The sequence below is a fragment of the Polypterus senegalus genome, chromosome 6 (genome assembly GCF_016835505.1).
Source record: "Polypterus senegalus isolate Bchr_013 chromosome 6, ASM1683550v1, whole genome shotgun sequence".
Classification (NCBI taxonomy): Eukaryota; Metazoa; Chordata; class Cladistia; order Polypteriformes; family Polypteridae; genus Polypterus; species Polypterus senegalus.
Window position 1 is genome coordinate 95,026,301 of NC_053159.1, and position 13,244 is coordinate 95,039,544.

The 13,244-nt window shown below is 40.0% G+C and overlaps 1 protein-coding gene across 4 annotated transcripts in view; it reads left to right on the plus strand.

Annotated features, from left to right (window-relative positions):
- Positions 1–13,244, plus strand: part of rabgef1 (RAB guanine nucleotide exchange factor (GEF) 1) — a 92,725-nt gene continuing 79,481 nt past the window's right edge. Inside the window, exon 1 of one of the 4 annotated variants that reach the window (XM_039756557.1) lies at positions 1–82. The gene's annotated coding sequence lies outside the window, so the exon portion shown is untranslated. The other 3 variants (XM_039756559.1, XM_039756560.1, XM_039756561.1) reach the window with 3 other exon arrangements.

Sequence of the window (13,244 nt, forward strand, 5' to 3'; positions counted from 1 at the left end):
AGAAAGGGAACGACCAGATCAGTGTCTCCTTGTTTTGGACTTTCTAGACTTCTTTCACATCCACAGCGTTGGCACTGCACAGGTACTCCTACATTTACTTTGCTTTGCAGTAAGTACGCCTGCATTTTAATAATTGAAGACATGTCTTTACTTTGTACTTTATCTAAAATAAATGTACTTAGGTTGTCTGTCACGGGTCTTACACTTAGGAATAGAAGGTAAGACCTCCCATTTTATCACTGAAAAGGTCAGCAATGTTATGAGAAGGTTTACCTGGACTTTTAACATTTTATTTAGTTAAAAATGCCAGGGTTAAAGAACCAGAAGCATCTTGGAGCCCAAGTAAATGACTTTTAAAAGTCATCTTAAAAGGAAGTCTATGAACTAATTTCCTGTACTAACTTGAAATATTTCTCAAAGCAGTAGCTGTTGAGGTATACATATATGCATGCATTATCATGCTCAACTAATCCGATTTATGGGTGCAGGGGGCCAGCAGCACTGTGTGTAAAGTGGAGAAGCCACCATTGCAGGACACACAGCCACACACACACCAATTTAGAAACAGCAATAAATCTAACTCTTGCAGACATGGTGGAAAACAGGCACACTGCACACAGACAACAACCAGGCATGGGATTCAAACTCAGAATTACCCATGAGGCATCACTCTAACCACTGCACCTCCGTCTTCCCTGGCTTTTTTATTATTATTATTATTGTAAAGATTCTTTATTTAGCAGATACAGTACCTTAATACTGGATGACTAACAAATACTACTAGTATATATACACTATGCCACAATGAAAATGCGTATTGTGGTACCCGGCCGGACGCCCAGGAGGACCGGAGGAGGGCTTGTGCCTCCTCCAGACCGCGAGGGGGCGTCCGCCCTGGTTATGTTGGGGCCTCGGGTAAAGGGCTTGGAAGCCCAGCCCTGTAGGGACCCGTGGCCACCACCAGGCAGCGCCCCAGTGCCTGAATATCCCGGGAGCCCAGCACTTCCGCCACACCAGGAAGTGCTGGGGGGAAGACGACAGGGGACACCCGGATGGCTTCCAGGTGCGCAGCCGACACTTCCGCCACACTGGGTCGTGGCTATGGAGGAATGCCGGGAAGCAGCTGGAGCCCATCTGGGTTCCCATTTAAGGGGCCGCCTCCCTCCATTCATCGGCAGAAGTCGGGTGGAAGAGGACGGAGCTGGAGGGAGGACTAGAGGCGGCCAGGAGAAAGGCAGTGGAACTGTGTGGCCTGGACTTTGGGGAATCGGTGCTGTAGGCACTGGGGTTGAGAGTGCACGTAATCCGTAAATAATAAGTGTAAATAAACAGTGTGTGGTGGAGCCAACGATGTCTGTCTGTCTGTGTCCGGGCCAGCGTCCACAGTATATACAGCAGTAATTTGGGTTTGTTTATTATTAATAGTTAAATGAAAGGTGCTCTCCTACACAAAAGAGACAATAACAACACAGGACACATGCATCTCTCTTAATTCTCAATAACTTCAACAAAAGAACTAATATCTAAGAGATTTGTGGTTTGCATCATCCTATACTTTAGATAAAAATTATACAGAATGCTTTCTATAGTTAACGTGATGCAATACTCTGCAGAGGAATCTGCAATGTTCGCAAAAGACTGGGCATATATAAGATCAACATTCATTTTGTGGCATTGAGCAAGGGAAAAGTGCCATATAAATAAAATGTATTCTTATTATTATTACTACTAAAAAAGTGATAAGAATAAATGTCACTTTCCATTACTTGTCACCCAGCTAGGCTAAACCTCGAGACTTTGCCCTCACAGATCAGCCTTTACTCACACACAGGAGCAAACCTAACAGTCTAGTGGAACTCAGTTAAGGGATACTCAATAAAAAACCAACCATTTAGACACAGCATGTCAAAGCCAATATTTAAACAATTATGTTCATAAGAATTACTTACGGATGTGGCAAAATCACTTCAGTATTTTTTGTCTGGCACCTCCTTACTCACGAGAATAGCTTTGCAACACATCAAGATTTTTGGGGTTCTTTCCTATTTTTGGCCTTCTCGTCCTGAAAAAACTCATTTTTAGGCCATTTTACTTTGTGCGGAAAATTACATCATTATGATAAAAGAGTAAACCAATTGGTGTCGTTCAAAACTTGAAGTTGTGCAAGCCACATCAACCGACCTCAGCAGTTCACTCCCTAATTGGGGGACAAAGATACTTCTTTTCACAAAACTATGAAAAATAAAAAAGGGGGTTTGGGAATATAGACATGTCGTTTAAAGCTATTCGTGATCAGCAACCCCAAAATATGAACAGATTTTTGAAATTTGATTCTTTAATTAACCGTAGTCCTAGCCCTCTAAGATCTGCTCCCGGAAGATTAAACAGGAATTTTCAAACAAAACCATGAGTGGTGTCATTTTAGATCATTTCAATGTCAGTTGATAATGAATTTGGGATTATTTTTGATCCTTCAATGGAGGCTCTGATTGGGGCTCTCGAGAGACTGAGTGAGGAGTCTGAGTGTCTGGGCTTGTGAGTGTCCTGATAAAAACCAAGATCCAGGCCTTTAATGACCTCTTGGGCACAGCCATCAGCAGTGTGTCTGTTTGCGGAGAGAGTGTCAACCTTGTTGAGAGGTTCACTTACCTTGGCAGTGACCTTCATGTCTCTGGTGACTCTTCCTATGAAGTCAGTAGATGGATTGGGAGAGCATGGGGGGTCATGAGGTCGCTGGAAAGGGGTGTGTGGCGCTCCCGATATCTATGCAAAAGGATGAAGGTCCAAGTCTTTAGAGTCCTGGTGCTTCCTGTCTTGCTATATGGTTGTGAGACATGGAGGCTATCCAGTGACTTGAGATGAAGACTGGACTCCTTTGGTACTGTGTCTCTCCGGAAAATCCTTGGGTACAGTTGGTTTGACTTTGTGTCGAATGAGCGTTTGCTCATGGAGTCCCGAATGAGGCACATTACCTGCATTGTGAGGGAGCGTCAGTTACGGCACTACAGCCATGTGGCGCGATTCCCCCGAGGGTGGTCCAGCTTGTAGGATCCTCATTGTCGAAGACCCAAGTGGCTGGACCAGGCCAAGGGGATGCCCACATAACACCTGGCTGCAGCAGATAGAGGGTCATTTCTGGAGGGTGAGACAGGACCGCGTGTCTGCCTGGGGGGTTATCAACCAGGATCCCGAGCTGTCTCATTGTGTGGTGGGTGCAGCAACACATCGTACCAGTGTATGCTCCCCAACCTGACCTTTACTGGGGATGTAGCCTTCTATAGACTTCAATCGAGGACGAAAAGTGACACCTTTCCATTAGACATTTAAACTGAAGCACACGTTTTAATATTTCAGATATTTTTTGTTTATTATGTGCTTCAATGTCATTAAGTAGACTATTACATTTCTTATGAACAACCCCGAATTGGGGCGGATTACATTGATTCAGAATTTTTATCTATAAATGTCACTTTTAAAACACGAAAATATGTTCACTAATTAAAATTTCATCAAAACATAACTTTGCCATCAATTAAATTCAGTTGCAAATGGTCTTTCCCACTGTGGTGGACTTCCGTCCCGTCCAGGGTTGGTTCCTGATTTATTCGCAATGCTGCTACGGAAACCTGAATTTGATCAGTGGTGTTTAAAAATGTTGTTATACGGTGGCTCTAAAACTGACATGAGCTGAACCGAAAATAGCGTGTATGATAGCAATCCGGTGTTTGAACCCAAATTCAAGGAGCCACCAGCCAGCTGCGCGCTTTCTGCTCCATGCTTTGTGTGTCATTTTTTCTTAGCCTACTTTATAACTGACTCCCATATCCCCGCCCATAACGACAGCCGTAAAAACCGTCTCGCCAGGACTACAGCTGATGGTAGCAAACTTGTCGCACGCTTCTCGCTATGCCAGGCAGTAAACAATCGAATTCAACAACTTCCGCGCTACGTGGACGCGAGCACCGCAGTGCTGCTTCAGGCTCAACGAGCCGAGTACAGAGCGATCGCTTCGACTTTAGAAGTTTGATTGTGTATTTACATCTTCTGTCATACTTGGGTCAGTTGCGGTGCACTGTTAGCTCAGAATGGTCCCGTGTAGATTTGGTCTTAATACATATTTACGGTAACGAGAGAAACATTGGAGCTTAGTGCTGTTGCAGTGTAAATTGGAGCTACGGACTAGTAGCAGACAAAGACCATGACTGAATGCGGTTGCCGTCTGCTTCATGGAGTCGGAGAATATGAACAAAGTTGCCTTACTAACTCAGACCACCCCGTAAGCAGGTTTAATAGGCTTGGCTCGGTGGTTAATGTTACACACTGAATTCGGCACACATCAGCCAGACTGTCATGGACACGAAGAATCATTTATATGCCATTGAAAATTATGGAAACCATAGTTTATATGTATATTTGAAATGAAGTATATAGTGTGATATTTAATCAAATATACTTAGCTCAGTAAGATAGAAAAAGACAGACGAAGATTGGAAATATTTATATTAAAAAAAATACGGATCAACATTAATTTAACCTGTAATCTTAAGTAAAAGGACGCAGAGTCTGTGTCCTTAACTAGGAAATCGCTTGGCTGGGAAAGTGCATGCACATTGAAAGATGTTGCTAGTTTCTTTCACGCTGTATTGTAGAGGTAACAAATAGAATAACATTTTATTTGTTGAATACAATTCTAAAAATAGTGCAAACTGTAGTGAAATGTTTAGTTGCAGAATCATAAGAAAATATAAATATTGTAATGGTACTGACAAGATGCTTCTGCCAGGGATGAGTTGCCCATTGTACGAGCCTATAGGAACGGCAAACCTGGAGTGTCGCAAACGGCACTGCAGCTAGTGCGGCAAAGGCGAGCAGTCCTTTTAAAAAAGCCACTTAAACAGAAAAGGATCCGTTACGGTGCTCTGTCTGGAATTACAGTATTATAAAAAAAAAAAAAAACCCTCTACAAAAACACATTTTAAATTCTGGGTGCCTTTTACATCTAATATGAGAAGAGATCTCTCTCACAGTATGTATAATATAGGACTTGTGCTCTGCTGTGATGAGACATTCTTTATGAGTGCTATCCAGCCTCTGTTCTTGTATTATCTACCTCTCTCTACCTTTTTTTTCTTGCCACTTAATCCAGGCTTTCCTAATGTCTTTGAGACCCACTCCACGATGACCATCAAAACGGGGTCTGGGTCCCCCGTCCCCCTAGGAGGATCACTGTAGGTAGTCTAAGAAACAGGGAATCACAATCGGTAGTTGAAACTGTGATTCTATGTAATTGGGAAATGAGTAACAATGAAACAATTATGATTCAGACATAATTCATCTAACGTGGACCTCTCGTCATTATTAATTTCTATATACTTCCCATAGATTTCAGAGCCTTTTCATATGCTCAAAGTGCATTTATATTACAGTAACACACATTTTGATCTAATGTAGGTTATCATGTACTTTTACCTTCTGCTCTGTCCCTTTAAATTAAGAAAAATGTGTAGCTGCACATTGTTAGTTTAGAGAGGTCAATTGCCATTAATGGGCAATCAGACAATCAGATGAGCAAACTGAAAGGAGACACAAGGCCACAACAAAACTAGTTGCATATTAGTGAAACATTTGAGTGATTTTGTTCTGCAGTTTATTGAGACAGCACTTAGACTGGAGCTTCGTCTCCCCTTAGTACTGTAGTACGTAATCTGGTTTCTGCTGCCAGTACGGTACTATCTCAGGTGCACTGCAACTGAACCATTGTGTCTATTTAGGACTACATCAGTTTTCTTTAACCCAAGTTTATTTTCACCAAACATACCAAATGATACAGGATAGATTACAGCTCCTCGTGACCCTTAAATGGATTAAATGGATTGGGGAATTAACGCATGAATTCTTATGTATTTTTCATGTTTTATTGACATGTGTCCAATATAAATAATAAGCAGATTCGGTAGTATTTTATATTTTGACTAGACATTCTTATGGTTAGGTACATAAGCATTTCATTCTTAGACATATTTTCAAGCTTGAATAATGTAATACTTAGGACATTATTTCCAGAGAATCCCTTCTTGTGAAAGATAAATTTGCCAATCAGAAAAGAAGGTTTGATTCTGGAGGTCCCTGTTTGCTGTAGTTTCCTTTCCAATCAGTTTTACAGTCAGGGAGTCATTCCTACATTTATTTGATCTCATTAAGTCATTAGTTGGCCACTTTTCTTGGTTTTTATTCTGTGTTCGGCTCAGCTGCAGACATATTCATTCTGTGTTTGTGTTCAGCCTCCAGTACCAAATAAGATTGAAAAAGTCTTTGAAAGTAAGTCTGACTCCCCTAACTGCTCATATGATACGGCATTCTTACTTTGTCTATGCACCTTTTTCTCTGAATCCAGTTTATCCATTGCATAGTGACAGGGAGGTTGTGTCTATCAGGTAAAAACTAAAGCTGCATTTGAATCGTCTACTTGTGAGTGACTTGTCTGACCTTTTCTCAGATATAGTATAGTGGTGGCTAAGGATCTGCACTGGTATCTGGAAGGTTGCTGGTTTAAATCCCATTAATGTCAGAAGAGATCCAACTCCATTGGGGCTTTGAGCAAGGCCCTTAACCTGAAAATTATTTCAGTGCGCGATACAATGGCTGACCATGTGCTCTGACCCCCAAAGGTCATGCAAAAAGACAATTTCCCCTTGGTGATTAACAAAAAATATTATTAAATCAAATCACCAAAAATCTGTTTAGAAAGTCAGAAGAAAGCATGAACTGTCTTTCAAATAAATAATTACTTGATTACAACTTGCATGGAGGCACAGTGGTTAGTGCTGCAACTTTACAATTCCGTTGAATCCTTTGCTGGGCATTGTCCACATTAGGGCTGTTCAGGTGTGGTCCCATTTTTGTTTCAACAGTCTCCTAATCAGAAGCCAATCCTTCCTAATAAGAGAACATATTTACTTATGTGGTGTTTGCCTGTGACACATCAGCTCATTTTAGATTTTTCAATTCCCAGAATATCACCCAATTGATTTGTTTAATGGAGCAGATTCGTAATTATCATTCCTCCACTTTTGTTTTTACCATTTCTTTCCAAATATTTTATTAATACAGGTATTTCATAATGAGCACAAAGATGTAATTTGAACCACATGTTTCTTTGTCATTTGCATTTCATTGCTGATTGGCAAAAAAAAAAAACAAAAGAAGCAATTAAAAACAGAATGCAGCTGTTTCAAGAGATTTTTGAAAAACAATTAAGCATAAGGAATCTTAACAAGCAACTCAAGAAAAATGAAGCAGAAAAATGTGTCTGGAGCAATAATTGCTTCTAATTAAGAAACTGGACTGAAGAAAAAAATGAAGACTTGCAGCCAGAGAAGCCTTCCAGAACTGCACATTCTCCACATGTCTATATGGCGTTTCCTCTGCATATTCCTATTTATCACCCACATCCCAAAGACATGTTTATTAGGTTATTTGGCAGGTTCAAATGAACTTCTTATAAGGTAGTGTATCTTGTATGGTGTTGGGATGTATCTGGATTTGGTTTCTGCCCTTTGCTCAATGCTGCCAGAACAGGATTCTGCTCTGACTTCACAGAGGGCATGTAGCTGTGCAGTAGTTAATGGTTTCACACAGCTTCTATATAGACCTCTGCTTCCTCTCCCTGTCTGGATGTGACTTATTTCAGTATTAAGTTCATTAGCACTGTGTGTGAGTGTGCCATATGATGCACTGGTGCTTATGCAGAAAAGAATCTTGCCTAGGATTTTGTACTGCCTCCAGACCTAACCCTAGTGTGTATTAAATGCATTTCATAATGGATATCGGGATTGTCTCGTTTAATGCAATTTATACACCAATTACTGTAAAATAAAAGTCAATAAAACATCTCAGATAGTCCTAAATTGTACTTCTGACTCAAATACCGATGGTAACTTTTTCATGTCTGGAGCATTTACATTTAGTTTATTATGCAATAAACACACCATTGTGCAAATGCATCTTTGTCATTAACAATGCCTCTTGATCTGTCAGTGATTTGCTGAGATAAAGGACATGTCTTTACTTCAGTTTCTTTGACTACTGTAGTGTGCACCAAATCTAACTGTTAATCTTACAAACTGCTGATCTGCTTGACTACTGCAGCAGACAGCCCAACATTACATCTCCCCCAAAGTAAACTTATACTAAGCAAGTATTAAAACACAGTTGGAATCCTTGAAATATACAGTATGTGGCATGATGGCTAGAGGGCAGCTTGTATTAAACAGTTTGAAAAGGATGGCAAATCAACTAATGAGGGTGATGAATAGGCAAAGGAGGACAAGAAAGAAAGACATGGCTGAGGAGATGTTGTTCATCTGGTCTCCTATTTATCTAAGTGAGATGAAATCATCCATTAGGGAGTCACTACTTTGAGCTGCTCCAAAAGGCTGTGGTGCTTTCCAAAGGTAGCTGTTAAGCCACTGTTCTCCAACATTAATCTGACTAGGCACATTGAATTGCATTCAGAGGTAAATTCTGGCGAACAAGATGTTTATTTAATGATACCTTCTCACTGACTTTCAAACTTGGACTAGGATCACAATGATGATTGGAAGGGAAAACCCAATGCCTTAGAGCATGAATATTATATACCACGTGGAAAATATTTACCATATGTGTCTGTGGATAACAGGACATTGTGCTGACATAATTTTTGCCTTTCTTTAACAGCTCTGTATGTCAAAGTAGGCACTGAGAATATGTCATACCACTTACAAATAAAAGTCAGATACTTTATTCAAAAAAAGTTATGTCCAGAAGACTTTGTGCTGTGGATGCTATTGTGGTAATGGTGTTCTATCCAGGGCTGGTTCCAGTTTTGTGTTTGTTGGTGGTGTGATAAGTTCTGGCATCTTGTGACTCTGAACTGGATTTAGCAAAGGTAAGAATTTTTTGTTATATTATAAAGGTCTACAGGACGGTAGTGAGACCAGCTACAGTGGGATGCAAAAGTTTGGGCAACCTTGTTAATAGTCATTATTTTCCTGTATAAATCATTGGTTGTTATGATAAAAAATGTCAGTTAAATATATCATATAGGAGACACACACAGTGATATTTGAGAAATGAAATGAAGTTTATTGGATTTACAGAAAGTGTGCAATAATTGTTCAAACAAAATCAGGCAGGTGCATAAATTTGGGCACCACAAAAAAGAAATGAAATCAATATTTAGTAGATCCACCTTTTGCAGAAATTACAGCCTCTAAACGTTTCTTGTAGGTTCCAATGAGAGTCTGGATTGTGGTTGAAGGTATTTTGGACCATTCCTCTTTAAAAAACATCTCTAGTTCATTCAGGTTTGATGGCTTCCGAGCATGGACAGCTCTCTTTAACTCACACCACAGATTTTCAATTATATTCAGGTCTGGGGACTGAGATGGCCATTCCAGAACGTTGTACTTGTTCCTCTGCATGAATGCCTTAGTGGATTTTGAGCAGTGTTTTGGGTCGTTGTCTTGTTGAAAGATCCAGCCCCGGTGCAGCTTCAGCTTTGTCACTGATTCCTGGACATTGGTCTCCAGAATCTGCTGATACTGAGTGGAATCCATGCGTCCCTCAACTTTGACAAGATTCCCAGTCCCTGCACTGGCCACACAGCCCCACAGCATGATGGAACCACCACCATATTTTACTGTAGGTAGCAGGTGTTTTTCTTGGAATGCTGTGTTCTTTTTCCTCCATGCATAACGCCCTTGTTATGCCCAAATAACTCAATTTTAGTTTCATCAGTCCACAGCACCTTATTCCAAAATGAAGCTGGCTTGTCCAAATGTGCTTGAGCATACCTCAAGCGGCTCTGTTTGTGCTGTGGGCGGAGAAAAGGCTTCCTCTGCATCACTCTCGCATACAGCATCTCCTTGTGTAAAGTGCGGCGAATGGTTGAATGATGCACAGTGACTCCATCTGCTGCAAGATGATGTTGTAGGTCTTTGGTGCTGGTCTGTGGGTTGACTCTGACTGTTCTCACCATTCGTCGCTTCTGTCTATCCGAAATCTTTATTGGTCTGCCACTTCGAGCCTTAACTTGAACTGAGCCTGTGGTCTTCCATTTCCTCAATATGTTCCTAACTGTGGAAACAGACAGCTTAAATCTCTGGGACAGCTTTCTGTATCCTTCCCCTAAACCATGATGGTGAACAATCTTTGTCTTCAGGTCATTTGAGAGTTGTTTTGTGACCCCCATGTTGCTACTCTTCAGAGAAAATTAAAGGAGGAGGGAAACTTACAATTGACCCCTTAAATACTCTTTCTCATGATAGGATTCACCTGTGTATGTAGGTCAGGGGTCACTGAGCTTACCAAGCCAATTTGAGTTCCAATAATTAGTTCTAAAAGTTTTGGAATCAATAAAATGACAACAGTGCCCAAATTTATGCACCTGCCTGATTTTGTTTGAACAATTATTGCACACTTTCTGTAAATCCAATAAACTTCATTTCACTTCTCAAATATCACTGTGTGTGTCTCCTATATGATATGTTTAACTGACATTTCTTATCATAACAACCAACGATTTATACAGGAAAATAATGACTATTAACAAGGTTGCCCAAACTTTTGCATCCCACTGTATGTTATATGGGTTGGAGACAGTGGCACTGACCAGAAAGCAGGAGACAGAGCTGGAGGTGGCAGAGTTAAAGATACTAAGATTTGCATTGGGTGTGATGAGGATGGATAGGATTAGAAATGAGTACATTAGAGGTTCAGCTCAAGTTGGATGGCTGAGAGACAAAGTCAGAGAGGCGACATTGCGTTGGTTTGGACATGTGCAGAGGAGAGATGCTGAGTATATTGGGAGAAGGATGCTAAGGATAGAGCTGCCATGTAAGAGAAAAAGAGGAAGGCCTAAGCGAAGATTTATGGATGTGGTGAGAGAGGACATGAAGGGGATGGGGTGTAACAAAGCAAGATGCAGAGGACAGAAAGATATGGAAGAAGATGATCTGGATCTGCTGTGGCAACCCCTAACGGGAGCAGCCAAAAGAAGAAGAATAAGAATTTTTTGTTATGTTATGGAGATGCTCTCATGGTCACTTACCTGAATGACATCTCTCCCTGCTTAAAAGATGAGTGTCATAGTCCAGGAAAGACAACGTCACAGTCAACTCTAACACACTACTCAGGGAATATCCATGTTTTAATTTTTATTATTTTGGAATGCTTGTAATTTTCCCTTAACATTTCGTTATCCAAGTACTTCTAAAGCGTGCATTAAAAATGTACCTTTTTCTTGATGGATGGGTTCCTGATAGCAGATATGGATTAAAATTTCAGACATACATAAATAAATAAATAAACGTATGGTGAAATGTGACAATAAATAAATTGTATGTGCACATGAATAATTAAATATGTCAAAAAAACATACCCAAAGATGTGACGGTATGTATCTATGGACAATATGAATGCAAGATAAAGTTGACAAGAACTACGTCTTGAAGCAGCTGTTTAAAATCAAGAAGCTCTGAATTCATAATCAGAAGTCTGCGTCTGAAGCATCTGTTGTAAAACCAAAGATTTATGTCCACTATCCGGATGATTCACTAATCAATACACAGTACTTGCTAGAGCCCACCCTTTCAATTTTGATGGGTCAAAATAACAGCTTTCATTGCATCGCGTATTTCATGTTGTATGAGGTGTCACAGAAAGAAAGAAAGAACATAAATAAGCATTGAAAAAGCATATTTCAGGACACAAATAATTATTTATGCAGTCATACAATTATCTTATTTATTCATTGTCACATTTCACAATACATTTATTTATTTGTTTGTATCTATGTTTATTGGAAATGTTCTTTCATAAGTGTGGCCTGAAATTCTTCTCTGGTTAGACTCTTAAGATGATGGTTGCATCGTTTCCTCTTCAGATTCCAGAAGTAGCCTGCTGACTATATTCACATGCAAGAAATGTTACTCTTCTCCAATGTGAACATAAGCTGAAATGTACACTGAGTCCTCGTATTTTCCTCAATAGGTGTAAGCAACAGCTGGTTAAAGGCTGTCTTGGAACTGTGCCTATTGCGGTTAATCAAGCATCACAATCAGCAAAATTCAAAATAGTAAGAACAAAATGAATAAAAACAAGGCATAATGTAGCTTTGGCTTGCATGTAAATATCCTATTACAGGAGTAAGATGTTTCCATATCAAGCAGTGGTTACAGCAGCATGTGTTATGAACATCTGCTCCAGGATGGTGTCCAGTGAGAGAAAAGGGGCTTAGAGAGAATGATTGGTAAATTGGTGAAGTAAAGGTGGCAGGTCAGATCTGAAGTCTAAAAATGAGTAGAAGTCAGAACACTGAGATGGATAGACTGAACTGAGCATCAAAGCAATAATCACTAAACTACACAAAATTCAAGTCAAGAAAAGGAAGCTACTTACACTAAATTGTATTTTATTGTCCTTAAGTAAAACTATAAAAGAACAGGTTCTATGTTGCCAATCCAATGCAAATCCAAAGTATTACAATTCTCTTCAAGCTCAAGGCTTGCTAAGAATATTGTTACCATTAACAATATGGTTGTGGGTATGAAGACAAGTGCAAAATGGAGGCATGCATGACTAACAGCCACCAAAAAATATGTGCTTAAGTTGACATAATAACACAACAAATTATGAACAATAAAACGTATGGGAGGTCCAAAAATGGGTAAACAAAACCTAAGATGGCCAAAACACTGGTTTATCACAGGGTAGTTGCAAGCTCAGTAGCTTTAGAATGTTTATATGAGTGACATCAACACTAGAATGGAGAGACAAGTGGAAGCAGATGGAAACAACAAAATCAATTTCAGATGCAGTAAAAGGACACATTTCAACAATCTTAAGAGTACAGCAAAATTTTGGACAAGAAGAATTTTTGTTTGAAGCACCATCTGGGACGTAATCCACTCTAATCCAACTATTCCAGGGAGCCTGATGATATAATTACTGTATTGTCTAAATTATCCTCTGAAAGCAAGTCGAGGTAAGCTTGAGTCCAAAAGAAGTGCATACTGAAAAGATGCCCCCAGCCTAAAAGTGATTCAATTCATGCAAGTCAGGTAAAGGAACTCATTCCAATAGCTATGATGCACATAGAGCTTTGTAGACATCATTGACTTTTGGAAAACAGTTACAAGTTCCTCTGCCATGGGGAATAGGTATTCGATGGACATTACACTTTGTTGACTGAATGGCATTAT